Source organism: Zea mays, chromosome 8 (assembly GCF_902167145.1).
Source record: "Zea mays cultivar B73 chromosome 8, Zm-B73-REFERENCE-NAM-5.0, whole genome shotgun sequence".
NCBI classification, from domain to species: Eukaryota; Viridiplantae; Streptophyta; class Magnoliopsida; order Poales; family Poaceae; genus Zea; species Zea mays.
The window spans coordinates 135741340-135755942 of NC_050103.1; the positions used below are offsets into that span (position 1 = coordinate 135741340).

At 52.0% G+C, this 14603-nt stretch overlaps 1 long non-coding RNA gene and 1 pseudogene across 2 annotated transcripts; both read left to right on the top strand.

The window, feature by feature from the left end:
• Window positions 1–9747: 9747 nt before the first annotated feature.
• On the top strand, window positions 9748–10144 carry LOC109941640 (replication factor a superfamily protein pseudogene; annotated as a pseudogene). Its single transcript, NR_163457.1, has 2 exons — window positions 9748–10023; window positions 10112–10144. The product of NR_163457.1 is annotated as a replication factor a superfamily protein pseudogene (transcript).
• Window positions 10145–10316: 172 nt separating this feature from the next.
• LOC103635946 (uncharacterized) lies at window positions 10317–10736 on the top strand. The gene is made up of 3 exons (XR_002264338.1): window positions 10317–10402; window positions 10493–10564; window positions 10664–10736. It is a non-coding gene; the product is annotated as an uncharacterized lncRNA (long non-coding RNA).
• The last annotated feature ends 3867 nt before the right edge of the window (window positions 10737–14603 follow it).

The following is a 14603-nucleotide window of genomic DNA, read 5'->3' on the forward strand; positions in this document are numbered from 1 at the left end:
GACCGTTCAACGCGTCGTCGACGTACCTTGCCTCCTTGATCATCATCCGCCCGCTCACGAATTTTCCAAGTACTTCCTCGGGCGTCATCATCGTGTACCTGGGATTCTCACGAATATTGTTCACGAGATGAGGATCAAGAACGGTAAAGGACCTGAGCATTAGGCGGACGACGTCGTGATCCGTCCAACGCGTGCTTCCGTAGCTCCTTATTTTGTTGATAAGGGTCTTGAGCCGGTTGTAAGTTTGAGTTGGCTCCTCTCCCCTTATCATGGCGAATCGTCCAAGCTCGCCCTCCACCAACTCCATCTTGGTGAGCATGGTGATGTCGTTCCCCTCGTGAGAGATCTTGAGGGTGTCCCATATCTGCTTGGCATTGTCCAAGCCGCTCACCTTATTGTATTCTTCCCTGCACAAAGATGCTAAGAGAACAGTAGTAGCTTGTGCATTTCTATGAATTTGTTCATTTATAAGCATAGGGCTATCCGAGCTATCAAATTTCATTCCATTCTCCACAATCTCCCATATGCTTGGATGGAGAGAGAATAAGTGACTACGCATTTTGTGACTCCAAAATCCGTAGTCCTCCCCATCAAAGTGTGGGGGTTTGCCAAGAGGAATGGAAAGCAAATGAGAATTCGAACTATGTTGAATACGAGAATAATCAAATGAAAAGTTCGAATTGACCGTCTTTTTGTAGTCGTTGTCATCATCCTTTTGGGAAGAAGTAGATTCATCACTATCGTCGTAGTAGATGATCTCCTTGATGCGCCTTGTCTTCTTCTTCTTCCCTTCCTTCCGCCTTTGCCCCGAGCCGGAGTCGGTAGGCTTGTCGTCCTTCGGCTCGTTGACGAAGGATTCCTTCTCTTTGTCGTTGATCACGATTCCCTTCCCCTTAGGATCCATCTCTTCGGGCGGTAAGTCCCTTTGTGAAGAGAACGGCTCTGATACCAATTGAGAGCACCTAGAGGGGGGGTGAATAGGTGATCCTGTAAAAACTTAACTTATAGCCACAAAAACTTGTTAGAGGTTAGCACAATAATTGCCAAGTGGCTAAAGAGAAGATCTTGCACAATACGACAATCACAGAGAATTCAACACAGAGGAGACACGGTGATTTATCCCGTGGTTCGGCCAAGTACAAAACTTGCCTACTCCACGTTGTGGCGTCCCAACGGACGAGGGTTGCAATCAACCCCTCTTAAGCGGTCCAAAGACCCACTTGAATACCACAGTATTTTGCCTTGCTTATCTTTATCCCACTTGCGAGGAATCTCCACAAATTGGAGTCTCTCGCCCTTACACTTAAGATTCACAAAGAAGCACGGAGTAAGGGAGGGAAGCAACACACACAAATCCACAGCGAAACGCGCACACACACGGCCAAGATTCGAGCTCAAAGACTATCTCACAGTTTCTCACAAGAACAGAGCTCGAATCACTTAGAATCACAAACGGATGCGCAAAGACTGAGTGTGGATGATCAAGGTTGCTCAAGAGTTGCTTAGTATCCTCCTCCATGCGCCTAGGGGTCCCTTTTATAGCCCCAAGGCAGCTAGGAGCCGTTGAGAGCAAATCTGGAAGGCCATCTTTGCCTTCTGACGTCGGGCGCACCGGACAGTCCGATGCACACCGGACAGTGTCCGGTGCCCGATTCCTTTCCTTAAATGGCGAAGCCGACCGTTGTAGATGCGGGAGCCGTTGGCGCACCGGACATGTCCGGTGTGTGCACCGGACAGTCCGGTGCCCCCTTCCGACCGTTGGCTCGGCCACGTGTCCTGCGCTGATCGCGCGGCCGACCGTTGGCCCTGGCCGACCGTTGGCTCACCGGACAGTCCGGTGTACACTGGACAGTCCGGTGAATTTTAGCCGTACGCCGTCAGCAAATTCCCGAGAGCGGCCTCTTCGGCCGAGATAGCCTGGCGCACCGGACACTGTCCGGTGCACCACCGGACAGTCCGGTGCCCCAGACCGAAACAGCCTGTTGGCTGTACACAGCCAACTTTCTTCTCTTCTTCTTCTTCCTGCTTCTAATACTTAGACAAGTATATTAGTACACAAAACCAATGTACTAAGACTTAGAAACATACCTTTGCTCTAGATTTGCACTTTGTTCATCCATGGGTATTGATTCACATTTAAGCACTTGTGTTGACACTCAATCACCAAAATACTTAGAAATGGCCCAAGGGCACATTTCCCTTTCAAGGGGTAGCTCTCCTTGGCGGAGATATTGCAGGTACGGGGTCTGCCAATTTCGATCAGGCGTGGCCCCGCTTCGCTCCTCCTCGATGCGCAATGCCTCGCCCTCGGGGACCGAGGGTACCTCGGGTTGAGCTAAGGGTACCTCGGGCCGTGCCGAGGGTACCTCGGGCTGGACCGAGGGCGCCTCGGGCCCTGGAGGGTCGTCGATCTGGACGGAGGGCTAATGCAGATCCCGGGAGAAGACGTCCGGGGGAACCGTTGTTCGCCCCGAGGCTATTTTTGCCAGCTCGTCCGCAGTCTCGTTGTAGCGCCGAGCGATGTGGTTAAACTCGAGCCCGTAGAACTTGTCTTCCAGGCGCCGAACCTCATCGCAGTAGGCCTCCATCTTCGAGTCGCGGCAGTGGGAGTTCTTCATGACTTGGTCGATGACGAGCTGCGAGTCGCTGCGAGCGTCGAGGCGTCGGACCCCTAGCTCGATGGCGATTCGCAATCCGTTGATCAGAGCTTCGTACTCAGCCACATTGTTGGACGCCGGGAAATGGAGGCGTAGCACATAGCGTAGGTGTTTCCCGAGGGGTGAGACGAAGAGTAGGCCCGCGCCGGCTCCCGTCTTCATCAACGACCCGTCGAAAAACATGGTCCAGAGCTCCGGTTGGATCGGAGCCGTCGGTAGCTGGGTGTCGACCCATTCGGCTACGAAGTCCGCCAAGACCTGGGACTTGATGGCCTTCCGAGGCACGAACGAGATGGTCTCGCCCATGATTTCCACCGCCCACTTCGCAATCCTGCTCGAGGCCTCTCGGCACTGGATGATCTCCCCCAGGGGGAAGGATGACACCACAGTTACCGGGTGAGACTCGAAGTAGTGTCGCAACTTCCGCCTTGTCAGGATCACTGCATACAGCAGCTTCTGAACTTGTGGGTAGCAGATCTTGGTTTCGGACAGTACCTCGCTGACGAAGTAAACCGACCTCTGAACGGGCAATGCATGCCCCTCTTCTTGCCTCTCGACCACAATCGCGGCGCTAACCACCTGAGTGGTCGCGGCGACGTAGACCAAGAGGGCTTCTCCATCGGCTGGGGGCACCAAGATAGGCGCCTTGGTGAGGAGCGCCTTCAGGTCCCTGAGAGCTTCCTCGGCCTCAAGGGTCCAAGTGAGGCACTCGGCCTTCCTTAAGAGGCGGTACAGAGGCAGGCCTCTTTCGCCGAGGCGCGAGATGAAGCGGCTCAGGGCCGCGAGACATCCCATGACCCTCTGTACACCTTTTAAGTCCTTGATGGGCCCCATGCTGGTGATGGCTGCGATCTTCTCCGGGTTGGCTTCGATGCCCCGCTCGGAGACGATGAACCCCAAGAGCATGCCCCGGGGCACCCCGAAGACACACTTCTCGGGATTGAGCTTGACGCCTTTTGCCTTGAGACACCGGAATGTCACTTCAAGGTCGGAAAGGAGGTCGGAAGCTTTCCTTGTCTTGACTACGATGTCATCGACGTAGGCCTCGACCGTGCGACCGATGTGTTCGCCGAACACATGGTTCATGCACCGCTGGTACGTCGCACCCGCATTCCTCAAACCAAACGGCATGGTGACATAGCAGTACATGTCGAAGGGCGTGATGAAAGAAGTCGCGAGCTGGTCGGACTCTTTCATCCTGATTTGATGATACCCTGAGTAGGCATCGAGGAAAGACAGGGTTTCGCACCCAGCAGTGGAATCCACGATTTGATCGATGCGAGGCAGAGGGTAGGGAACCTTCGGACATGCTTTGTTGAGACCAGTGTAGTCTACACACATCCGCCATTTCCCCCCTTTCTTTCTCACAAGCACAGGGTTGGCGAGCCATTCAGGATGGAATACCTCTTTGATGAACCCGGCTGCCATTAGCTTGTGGATCTCCTCGCCTATCGCTCTGCGCTTCTCCTCGTCGAATCGGCGCAGAGGCTGCTTGACCGGTCGGGCTCCGGCCCGAATATCCAGCGAGTGCTCGGCGACATCCCTCGGTATGCTGGGCATCTCCGAGGGACTCCACGCGAAGACGTCGGTGTTCGCGCGGAGAAAGTCGACAAGCACTGCTTCCTATTTGGGCTCGAGCCCGGAACCGATCCGGATCTGCTTGGAGGCGTCGCCACTGGGGTCGAGGGGGGCGGTCTTAGCCGTCTCCACTGGCTCGAAGTTGCCGGCATGACGCTTCACGTCTGGCACCTCTTTGGAGAGGCTCTCCAGGTCGGCGATGAGGGCCTCGGACTCGGCGAGGGCCTCGGCGTACTCCACGCACTCCACGTCGCATTCGAACGCGTGTTTGTACGTGGGGCCGACGGTGATGACCCCGTCGGGGCCCGGCATCTTGAGCTTCAGGTAGGTGTAGTTGGGGACGGCCATGAACTTCGCGTAGCATGGCCTCCCCAGCACCGCGTGGTAGGTTCCTCGGAACCCGACCACCTCGAACGTCAGAGTCTCCCTTCGGAAGTTGGAGGGTGTTCCGAAACAGACAGGGAGGTCGAGTCGTCCGAGAGGCTGGACGCGCTTCCCGGGAATGATCCCGTGGAAGGGCGCAGCGCCTGCTCGGACGGAGGACAGATCGACGCGCAGGAGCCCGAGGGTCTCGGTGTAGATGATGTTGAGGCTGCTGCCCCCGTCCATAAGGACCTTGGTGAGCCTGACGTCACCGATGACAGGGTCGACGACGAGCGGGTATTTCCCCGGGCTCGACACGTGGTCGGGGTGATCAGCTTGGTCGAAGGTGATGGGCTTGTCGGACCAGTCTAGGTAGGCTGGCGCCGCCACCTTCACCGAGCAGACCTCCCGGCGCTCTTGCTTGCGATGCCAAGCCGAGGCATTCGCCGCGTGCCCGCCGTAGATCATGAAGCAGTCGCGGACCTCGGGGAACTCTCCTGCTTGGTGATCTTCCTTCTTGTCGTCGTCGCGGGCCCTACCACCCTCCGCGGGTGGCCCGGCCCTGTGGAAGTGGCGCTGAAGCATGACGCACTCCTCAAGGGTGTGCTTGACGGGCCCCTGATGATAGGGGCACAGCTCCTTGAGCATCTTGTCAAAGAGGTTGGCACCTCCGGGGGGCTTCCGAGGGTTCTTGTACTCGGCGGCGGCGACAAGGTCCGCGTTGGCGGCGTCGCGTTTCGCTTGCGACTTCTTCTTGCCTTTCTTCTTGGCGTCGCACGGAGTAGACGCCTCGGGAGCATCTTCCGATGGGTGGCCCTGGGGCTGCTTGTCCTTTCGGAAGATAGCCTCGACCGCCTCCTGGCCAGAGGCGAACTTGGTGGCGATGTCCATCAGCTCGCTCGCCCTGGTGGGGGTCTTGCGACCCAACTTGCTCACCAGGTCGCGGCAGGTGGTGCCGGCAAGGAACGCGCCGATGACATCTGAGTCGGTGATGTTGGGCAGCTCGGTGCGCTGCTTCGAGAATCGCCGGATGTAGTCCCGAAGAGACTCTCCCGGCTGCTGTCGGCAGCTTCGGAGGTCCCAGGAATTCCCAGGGCGCACATACGTGCCCTGGAAATTTCTGGCGAAGGCTTGGACCAGGTCATCCCAGTTGGAGATCTGCCCCGGAGGCAGGTGCTCCAACCAGGCGCGAGCGGTGTCGGAGAGGAACAGGGGGAGGTTGCGGGTGATGAGGTTGTCGTCGTCTGTTCCACCCAGTTGGCAGGCCAGGCGGTAGTCCGCGAGCCACAATTCCGGCCTCGTTTCCCCCGAGTACTTTGTGATAGTAGTCGGGGGTCGGAACCGGGTCGGGAACGGTGCCCGCCGGATGGCCCGGCTGAAGGCCTGCGGACCGGGTGGTTCGGGCGAGGGACTCCGATCCTCCCCGCTGTCATAGCGTCCCCCACGCCTGGGGTGATAGCCTCGGCGCACCCTCTCGTCGAGGTGGGCTCGACGGTCGCGGTGATGGCGCTCGTTGCCGAGGTGGCCCGGGGCCGCAGGCGCGGTGTCGCGTGTGCGCCCGGTGTAGACCGAGGCTTCCCGCATGAATCGAGAGGTCGCGGCATGAGGTTCCGAGGGGTATCCTTGCCTTCGGAAGGCAGTGCTCTCGGCCCGTCGGACCGCGGCGCCTTCCAGGAGATTTTTGAGTTCTCCCTGGATTCGCCGACCCTCGGTGGTGGATGGCTCCGGCATCGCGCGGAGGAGCATCGCTGCTGTGGCCAGGTTCTGACCGACCCCACTGGATGCAGGTGGTGGCCTGACCCTGACGACATCGGCGACGCGGTGCTGGAGACCCTGGGGCAGGTGACGTATTTCTCCGGCCGGGGGTTGGCCCGCCCATGCCTGCCCGACGTCCCGGCGGATCGGCTCAAGCGCTCCTGCTCCCTCGTCGATCCTGGCCTGCGCCCCGCGGACTTGCTCAAGCTGTGGGTCGTAACCCCCCGCCGGAACGAGGACCACAGCTAGCTCCCGCGGGATGTCAGCGCGAGGCACCGGCCCAGGGGGAGCACCGTCCTCCGGCATGCCGAGATGGTTGCCTTCGAAGGGACCCCCTAGATCGACGTGGAAACATTCGCGGCTTGGGCCGCAGTCCTCGTCGTCGAGGCTGCGGCTACCGTCGGAACAGTCGGAGAGGCAGTTGTCACATGCGGTCATGAAGTTCCGCATGGCACTAGGGTTGCCAAATCCAGAGAAATCCCAACAGATGTTGGGGTCGTCATCTTCCTCGGACCCAGAGGGCCCGTAGGTCGAGACGTCCGTCAGCCGGTCCCAAGGCGACCGCAAGCGAAACCCCAGAGGGTTTGTACTCGCCTCTACAAGGGCGCCCGCCAAAGCAAGATTGCTAGGCAGGTTGAGGCTGAGTACAAATGACATAGGATGGGAATCGGTTGGTACCTTTTGGTCGTCGAGCGGCGATGAAGTCACGTCGAGGACTGACTGCATCATCGCCTCCGGTATGAGGGCGACGTCCTGCAAGCTTTTTGCAAGCGCGCTGGCGTCGTCCACTTGCTCGGGATTGGCGTGTCGCGGGGAGACGGCGCTCGCCTTCGTCTCAAACGCGAGGTCGACGCCCAATGCGCCCCCCGTTGGGGTGCTAGGGACGTCGACTCGCTCGACAGCCGATGAGGCGCGGCCTCCTGCTTGGCCTTGGTTGCCCCGCCTCCTCCTCCGTTGGCGGGGGAGAGGACGGGGCGAGCTCGAATGTTGTTCTTCCGCCACGCGGGGAAGACGTCGTCGATTCCGCTGCTGGCGGGCGGGCTGTCGGCCGCCATTGTCGTTGTCGCGCGGCGGTGGAAGGAGTATCATGTCGTAGCTGCTGTCGAGGGACATGAACTCAAGACTCCCGAAACGGAGCACCGTCCCGGGTTGGAGAGGTTGTTGGAGACTGCCCATCTAGAGCTTGACGGGAAGCTGTTCGTCAACACGCAGCAGGCCCCTACCTGGCGTGCCAACTGTCGGCGTTTCGAGACCGGGGGGTCCCTCAGGCCGACGAGTGAGTGTCGCATGCCCCAGCCCAGATGGGTCGAGCGCGTGGGCGAGCGCGAAGGGGGGAAAGGAGCGAGGCGGCCGGAGACCGGCGCGAGAGAGGTGGGAATCCCGCGGCCTTCGTGTTTGTCCCGCGCCCAGGTCGGGTGCGCTTGCAGTAGGGGGTTACAAGCGTCCACGCGGGTGAGGGAAGCGAGCGGCCCCAAGAGAGCGCTTGTCCCGTCCTCGTCCCGCGCGGCCAACCTTCTCTAAGAGGGCCCGGATCCTTCCTTTTATAGACGCAAGGAGAGGATCCAGGTGTACAATGGGGTGTAGCAGAGTGCTACGTGTCTAGCAAGGGAGAGCTAGTGCCCTGAGTACATGCCAATGTGGCAGCCGGAGAGATCTTGGAACCCAACTAGTGTGATGTCGTGGCCGTCGGAGGAGCGGCGGAGCCTGGCGAAGGGACAGCTGTCGGAGCGGTTGTGTCCTTGCTGACGCCCTCCTGCTTCCATAAGAGAGCTGAGAGCCGCCGTCGTCACAGGGCATGCGGGGCGCCATTATTGCTTATCTGGTGGAGACAGCCAGATGGGACACCGGTCTTGTTCTCTGCGACCCGAGTCAGCTCGGGGTAGGGTGATGATGGCGCTTCCTGTTGACGTGGCTGGCCTGCGCCCTAGGTTGGGCGACGTGGAGGCTCCTCCGAAGCCGAGGTCGAGTCTGTCTTCCATGGCCGAGGCTGAGTCCGAGCCCCTGGGTCGGGCGAGGTGGAGGTCGTCGGCAGAGGCCAGGGCGGTGTCCGAGCCCTGGGGTCGGGCGAAGCGGAGTTCGTCGTCTTCTGGGGCTGAGCCCGAGCCTGAGCCCTGGGGTCGGGCGAAGCGGAGTTCGTCGTCTTCCGGGTCTTAGCCCGAGTTCGAGCCCTGGGTCGGGCGGAGCGGAGTTCGCCGTCTTCCAGGGCTGAGCCCGAGTCCGAGCCCTGGGTCGGGCGGAGCGGAGTTCGCCGTCTTCCGGGGCTGAGCCCGAGTCCGAGCCCTGGGTCGGGCGGAGCTTCCTATGGTGCCTTTGGCAGGGCCTGGCTTCCTGTCAGCATCACTCTGTCAAGTGGCGCTGCAGTCGGAGTGGCGCAGGCGGCGCTGTCCTTCTGTGAGACCGGTCACTGGAGCGGCGAAGTGATGGCGGTCACTTTGGCTCTGCCGGAGGGCGCGCGTCAGGATAAAGGTGTCAGGCCACCTTTGCGTTAAATGCTCCTGCGTTTTGGTCGGTCGGTGCGGCGATTTAGTCAGGGTTGCTTCTTAGCGAAGGCAGGGCCTCGGGCGAGCCGAAGATGTGTCCGCCGTTGGAGGGGGGCCTCGGGCGAGACGAAAATCCTCCGGGGTCGGCTATCCTTGTCCGAGGCTAGGCTCGGGCGAGGCGTGATCGAGTCGCTCGAATGGACTGATCCCTGACTTAATCGCACCCATCAGGCCTTTGCAGCTTTATGCTGATGGGGGTTACCAGCTGAGAATTAGGAGTCTTGAGGGTACCCCTAATTATGGTCCCCGACAAATGTGTAGCAGTGAACAAAACACAAGTAATGAAGCATACGTCCTTCCTTCCGTACCTGCTCCTCCTCACAACATTGACTTCTCTTAGTTGACTGCTGGTGGAGTTTAACTCTAGCAAATGATCTGCTTGCATCCTCCTTGTCAATTACAGAAGGAAATAAACCTTACATGTTTATTTTGAGAGCCACAAGTTATCTTCCATTTTTAAATTTTAATGCAACAAGGTTTTGATGGAACCGGTCGTATTGAACCGCGATAGAGCCGCAATGGACTGCCTAAAACGGATGCCTATGTAAGTTATTATATATAAATATATTTACACAAAATTTGTCTATCAAAGTTATGACCGTTATTTAGTCGTATGTTTAATATAGCTTCAGGTTGTTCAACGACTACCGTGAAGAAGATTTTTATGGGCTACCGCGGAAATACAGTATTGTCGCTCGGGTAGAAGTTAAATTCCCGAAGGAACCATGTTTCCGTGACAGACAACATTTCATTTTTTTCTGACATCAATGTAAGCCAACAATTCTTTAAGTTTCATTTTCAAAGTTACACGATCTTCATACCATCGCCTCTTCTCCTACTGAAATAATATTAGGGAGCCAAGATCGAGGCCATAACATATATGTATGAGACAGTCAAACATTTCGACAATTTGCTCCATGAAAAGCATGTTTACAAGATGCATAATGTAAAGTTCAGTCTTCATCCGGGTGAATTTAATTTTCATCATCTAAATGGTCCCATGGAATTGTGTCTTGACCAACAAACTATCGTGGAGCCATACACTGTTCCAATTCAAATGGCGCCATTCCCAAAACAAATACTCTTGAACCTTGCTGATATTGCCGAGTTGCCAAACAGGACTTTAGTCGGTAAGAATATATCGATCTCTTAATATTATTAAAATATCGTTTACACAACCTTCAGTATTAATCCATTTATAAATTGTTATTTTTGTAGACATTATGGCTATTGTAGTCCACTTGGATACAATTCATCGCACAATGTGGGGACCTTTCAGAAAGATTGTTATAATGGATGCTAGGTATATTCCGTTAATTGTATATTATATATATATTCAATTCTAAATATTACTAACCTATTCTTACCAAAATCAATGTCGTAGAGGGTATTTACATATCATTAAAGTTTGGGGTGACCTACAAAACAAAAATGCACTCCGCTGGGCGTTGGCTAAGGAGGATTATGGCATAATAATTGGGACTATGTTTAGACGGTTCAGAAGACAAGGTACAACATATCTTACGCCTTTCAAAAACTTCTGTCACTAAGTTTTGCTTTATAATGATTCGTAACGGAGATTTAAATGTGTAATTCTAGAGTGCCTCGAGTCTTCGGATCATACCGCAATACACTTCAATCCGTTCCATCACAACACCCATCATTTTGGACGTAAGTATATTCTAAAAAATTAGTTACATTTAAATCGTGATTGTTCTCATTATATCATGAACTACGTGTAGATGTGATTAATTGTGGCATTCATTGCAGCAATTCAAAAAGCTTTGGTGGCGCTGAACAACCGTTAGTTTGTTGTTACATTTCTTGAAGAACAAAGGCGTAGATAGATTCTACAAATTCACAAAGAGCAATAATTGGGTCTATGTTTAGGCCTCCAGTGATTCTATAATGATAGAATATGTGTCGTACTGTTATTGATCAACCAAAAGCAACATGAGGCAAACTTGTATGTCTATGAATTTTGTTTGTAATACCTATGACATGGGTTTAATAAGAGATATTTTGTGGATTTTTTTGTTCCCATGATTAATAAATATTTTGTGCGAAAAATTGAATTCCCGTAAAAATTAGTGCAAACTTACTTAGCATCGCCAGATGGTGAAACTACATGAAGAAGCTCCTGTGGAGTTGAGCCTGGATCCAATTCATAACACCCCTTGGGAGCATCACGAGCTTCAAATCGGACGAGAAGTGTTCAAGTTAAAGCTCTATAAAGCGTAGATCTAAAGTAACAAAAATGTCTAGCGTGAGGTGTTGCTTCATACGCAACAAGACTGCTAGACTTGAGCAGATCGTAGAAACAGTTCAAATTATCATTTCAACCAACCTTTATATACGCGAACAGTTCAAATAATCATTTGAGAGCCTAGCGTCCAGTGAGAGTTTCATAGTCAAGAGGCATATTTGGATGAACACGAGAATGAAGGTTTGTCTTCGGCAATTCAGGGAAATCTTGATCAGGCTCTTCGTCTTCAAAGTGACGGTTTCCTGAAAACAGCTCACTCTTAGGAGGCAATGGCCTTTCCACAGACTGAATTTCCACATCATTTTCAACTTCGGAATCTGAACACAGTCCCTCAGAATCATCAAACTTTATCTCTGAGTGCACCTTCCGATCAGCACGACAGTTCCTTCTCCGTGTCTTCGTTGAGTCCAATCTGCAGGGTAGCCGTCTTTGTCATATTCTACATGGTTCTTTCCACTGAACCTTCTTCTACTGTATGTTTTCCCTTCATGATGATTTTGTTCATCAAAGGCATTTGCATCTTCTTTCAAGGAGGATCTACTCGAGTTGCTCATCGACTGTCTCTTGAGGGTATGAGTGAATTCATGAGTTGCTCATCGACTGTCTCTTTTGTGGAATTTGCTTCTTCATTAGCGGGTATACTAGCTCCAACTGCATCCTTTTCTAATATTATCATGTGTTTGTTGGACCGTATGTTTAGTACTTTTTGCACATGTTGGATATTTGGACATTGTTGAATCACAATTTTTGATTGCCCTGTGCTTGAGTAAATAACATTATCAAATGTAGTTTCATAATTTATCTCTCTCATGTGATACAGATATTAATCAAACTTAGGATAGTTTGAACTAAAAGAAACGTTCCACTGTCCATAATAGGGTTTCTTTATGGAGAACGGAGAACCAATAGAAACAGATCAGATGGAACATAATGATGGTCGCACACCATTGACAAACATCTCAAACACCATTACTATAGGTAAAGGTTATTACACGTGTGTCGATTAACATTTGAAATGTAGTATGTAGGGGAACACTAATACACAAGGTTATATTGTAGCTGATGAAAATGGATCAAAATCGCTTGGTCCAATTGTCGATGCTAAGGAACGTAAGAGGCAAAGGGAAAGGGAAAGATATGCTGTGATGACCGTTGAACAAAAAAACAAGAAAAGTAGAAAGCGTCGTGAAGTAAGCCAACGAAATAAAGGACCTCCTATACAGCCAGAGGTATATGATCATCTTGGTTCAGGTATATGATCATTGTAAGAATTATTTTAATAGATCCTCTTGTAGATTAGTGAATATCTTTTAATCTTATTTTTGGTTTTCATTGTGTTTCATAGTTAGTCTTTCAGATGGATGTAGCACAATTGATTTCACAAACTTCGCAACACAAGGTATTGTGGGTATACCAATCACAATTTTTTCACCCATCGTTTTCTGCTAGGGAGATTTGTAGCCATGAAAATCATTTTGCCACTGTTGATTTGGCAGTTCCAAATAATAACACTTCACCGACCGATAATTTTAACGAACGAGAAAGGCAAAGGCATAGAGAAAGACGTGCAAAAATGTCAGTAGACCAAAGGAACGAGTTGAATAAGAAGCGTCGTGATGCGTGACAACAAAACAAGGGACAACATATGATGTCCACTGTGTTAGGAGGTGATGAAACAAGTCAAATTTAAATTGACGTTTCTGTGCATAAACCTAGACTTAGAAAGTAATGTGTGCATTGTTTTTTAGATGGAAACGAAAATGTAAATGCGAATCAAGATGATGATAGCGATTGGTTGCATAGGAACGAGACATTCAAGGCAGACGATGTTTTCACAACTAGAGACCTACTGACACCAGGTACATGACTGTTCACTCAACTAATTTTGCAAAATAGCTGATTTCAGGCGATTTAACGTATACATGCCTTATTCTAGGTGGTGTGCAAGAAACTGTTGGTAACACGCCTAACCATAATTTGGAAAGGGCCGCCTACTTTAGAGAGCGGTACAAAAACTTAACTCCCACCGAGAGGGAGTTTAGGCGTGAACGCGTTAGGTTGTATAATAATACACCAAAGCGGAAAGGGTCAAAGATAGAGTACATAAGAAAACGTAGAGCATTGTTGGCTGACACATTGAGTCAGGAGTCCATCGCCACGGAGTCCCCAACATATACCCCTGAGGTTGTACACCCTGCAACAAATGCAATTGAACCTGATGGATCCACAGTTACCCCCTGCGACTCGGTTATCCCTGAAATCGCTAGTAACCCGTTCCTGCCAGCTTCAACACATACTGAGGATGCCGATTCACTTCATATGTCTACTAGACCACTAAGACATAAACAACATGTGCCACATGGTGAAAGACAAGCTATCTTAGCCCGTCGAAACCGGCAATTTGAAGCATCCATTTCAAGGAACAAGGCTACTGTGACTGAGGATACTATGGGTGACGCTGGGGAAGGGGATGATCGGACACAACCCCATATGACTGCAAAGATCAACAACAATGGTAATTACTATCATTGTTTTCAAGTCGGACGAGTTGTCGGTCATTTTGGCTGATCGACTTGGACGATTAATCGTGACCACTATCGATTGATCAGATGACTTGAAAACAATGATTACTATCCTATCTTAAATGGATGCAGCATTACCCTTGTTGGCGTGTAGTCCGACTAAACGTGTGTTTCCATCAGTACAATGTAGGAATCAATGCCATGATGCTATCGTGGCAACAAATGAGAGTGCAAGTATGACCGAACAAGGAAGTGGGGTGGATCATACCCAGTCGAAGCCAAGGGTCATTTCCAATGGTAATTGTTAAGAATCTTTATTCAGGTTACATATTTTCCCCACCCTGTTATCCTGAATGCCCTTGTATTTTATGTGGCTTGTATTTTCACGTTCCAGTTGATGACGATGACGGTGTCGTATTTGAAGACGATGCTGATGAGAATGAGGGATACCTATTCGCTGGGCAATGTACTAATTTCAATCTTTTTATGATACTAATGCTAATATAAATACATATGTCTTACTCATTGTTTCCAAAAAATATCAGATGAGGATACCGATGAGGATATAGAGGTCGATGTTAGTCAAGATGAATCGACTGCCACTGATGTTTCTGACCCGTACGACAAGGTGTACAACAACATTCCTGAAGAAACACATATGCCCAAGACTGTTCCCAATTGCGGTTATTGCACCACGAAGAAGTTTGAGTATGAGACACCTGGTTTTTGTTGTCGTGGTGGGAAGGTTGAGCTAGCCCCACTGGAGACCCTTCCCCAACTCAAGAGGTTGTGGGATAGTGCAGACTCTGATGCTAGGCACTTTCGTGATAACATTAGGTTTTTTAATGGCCATTTCTCTTTCACTTCCCTATATTGTTGCCTCGATAGTATGACAACTAATGTAAGGGATTCTGGTATATAC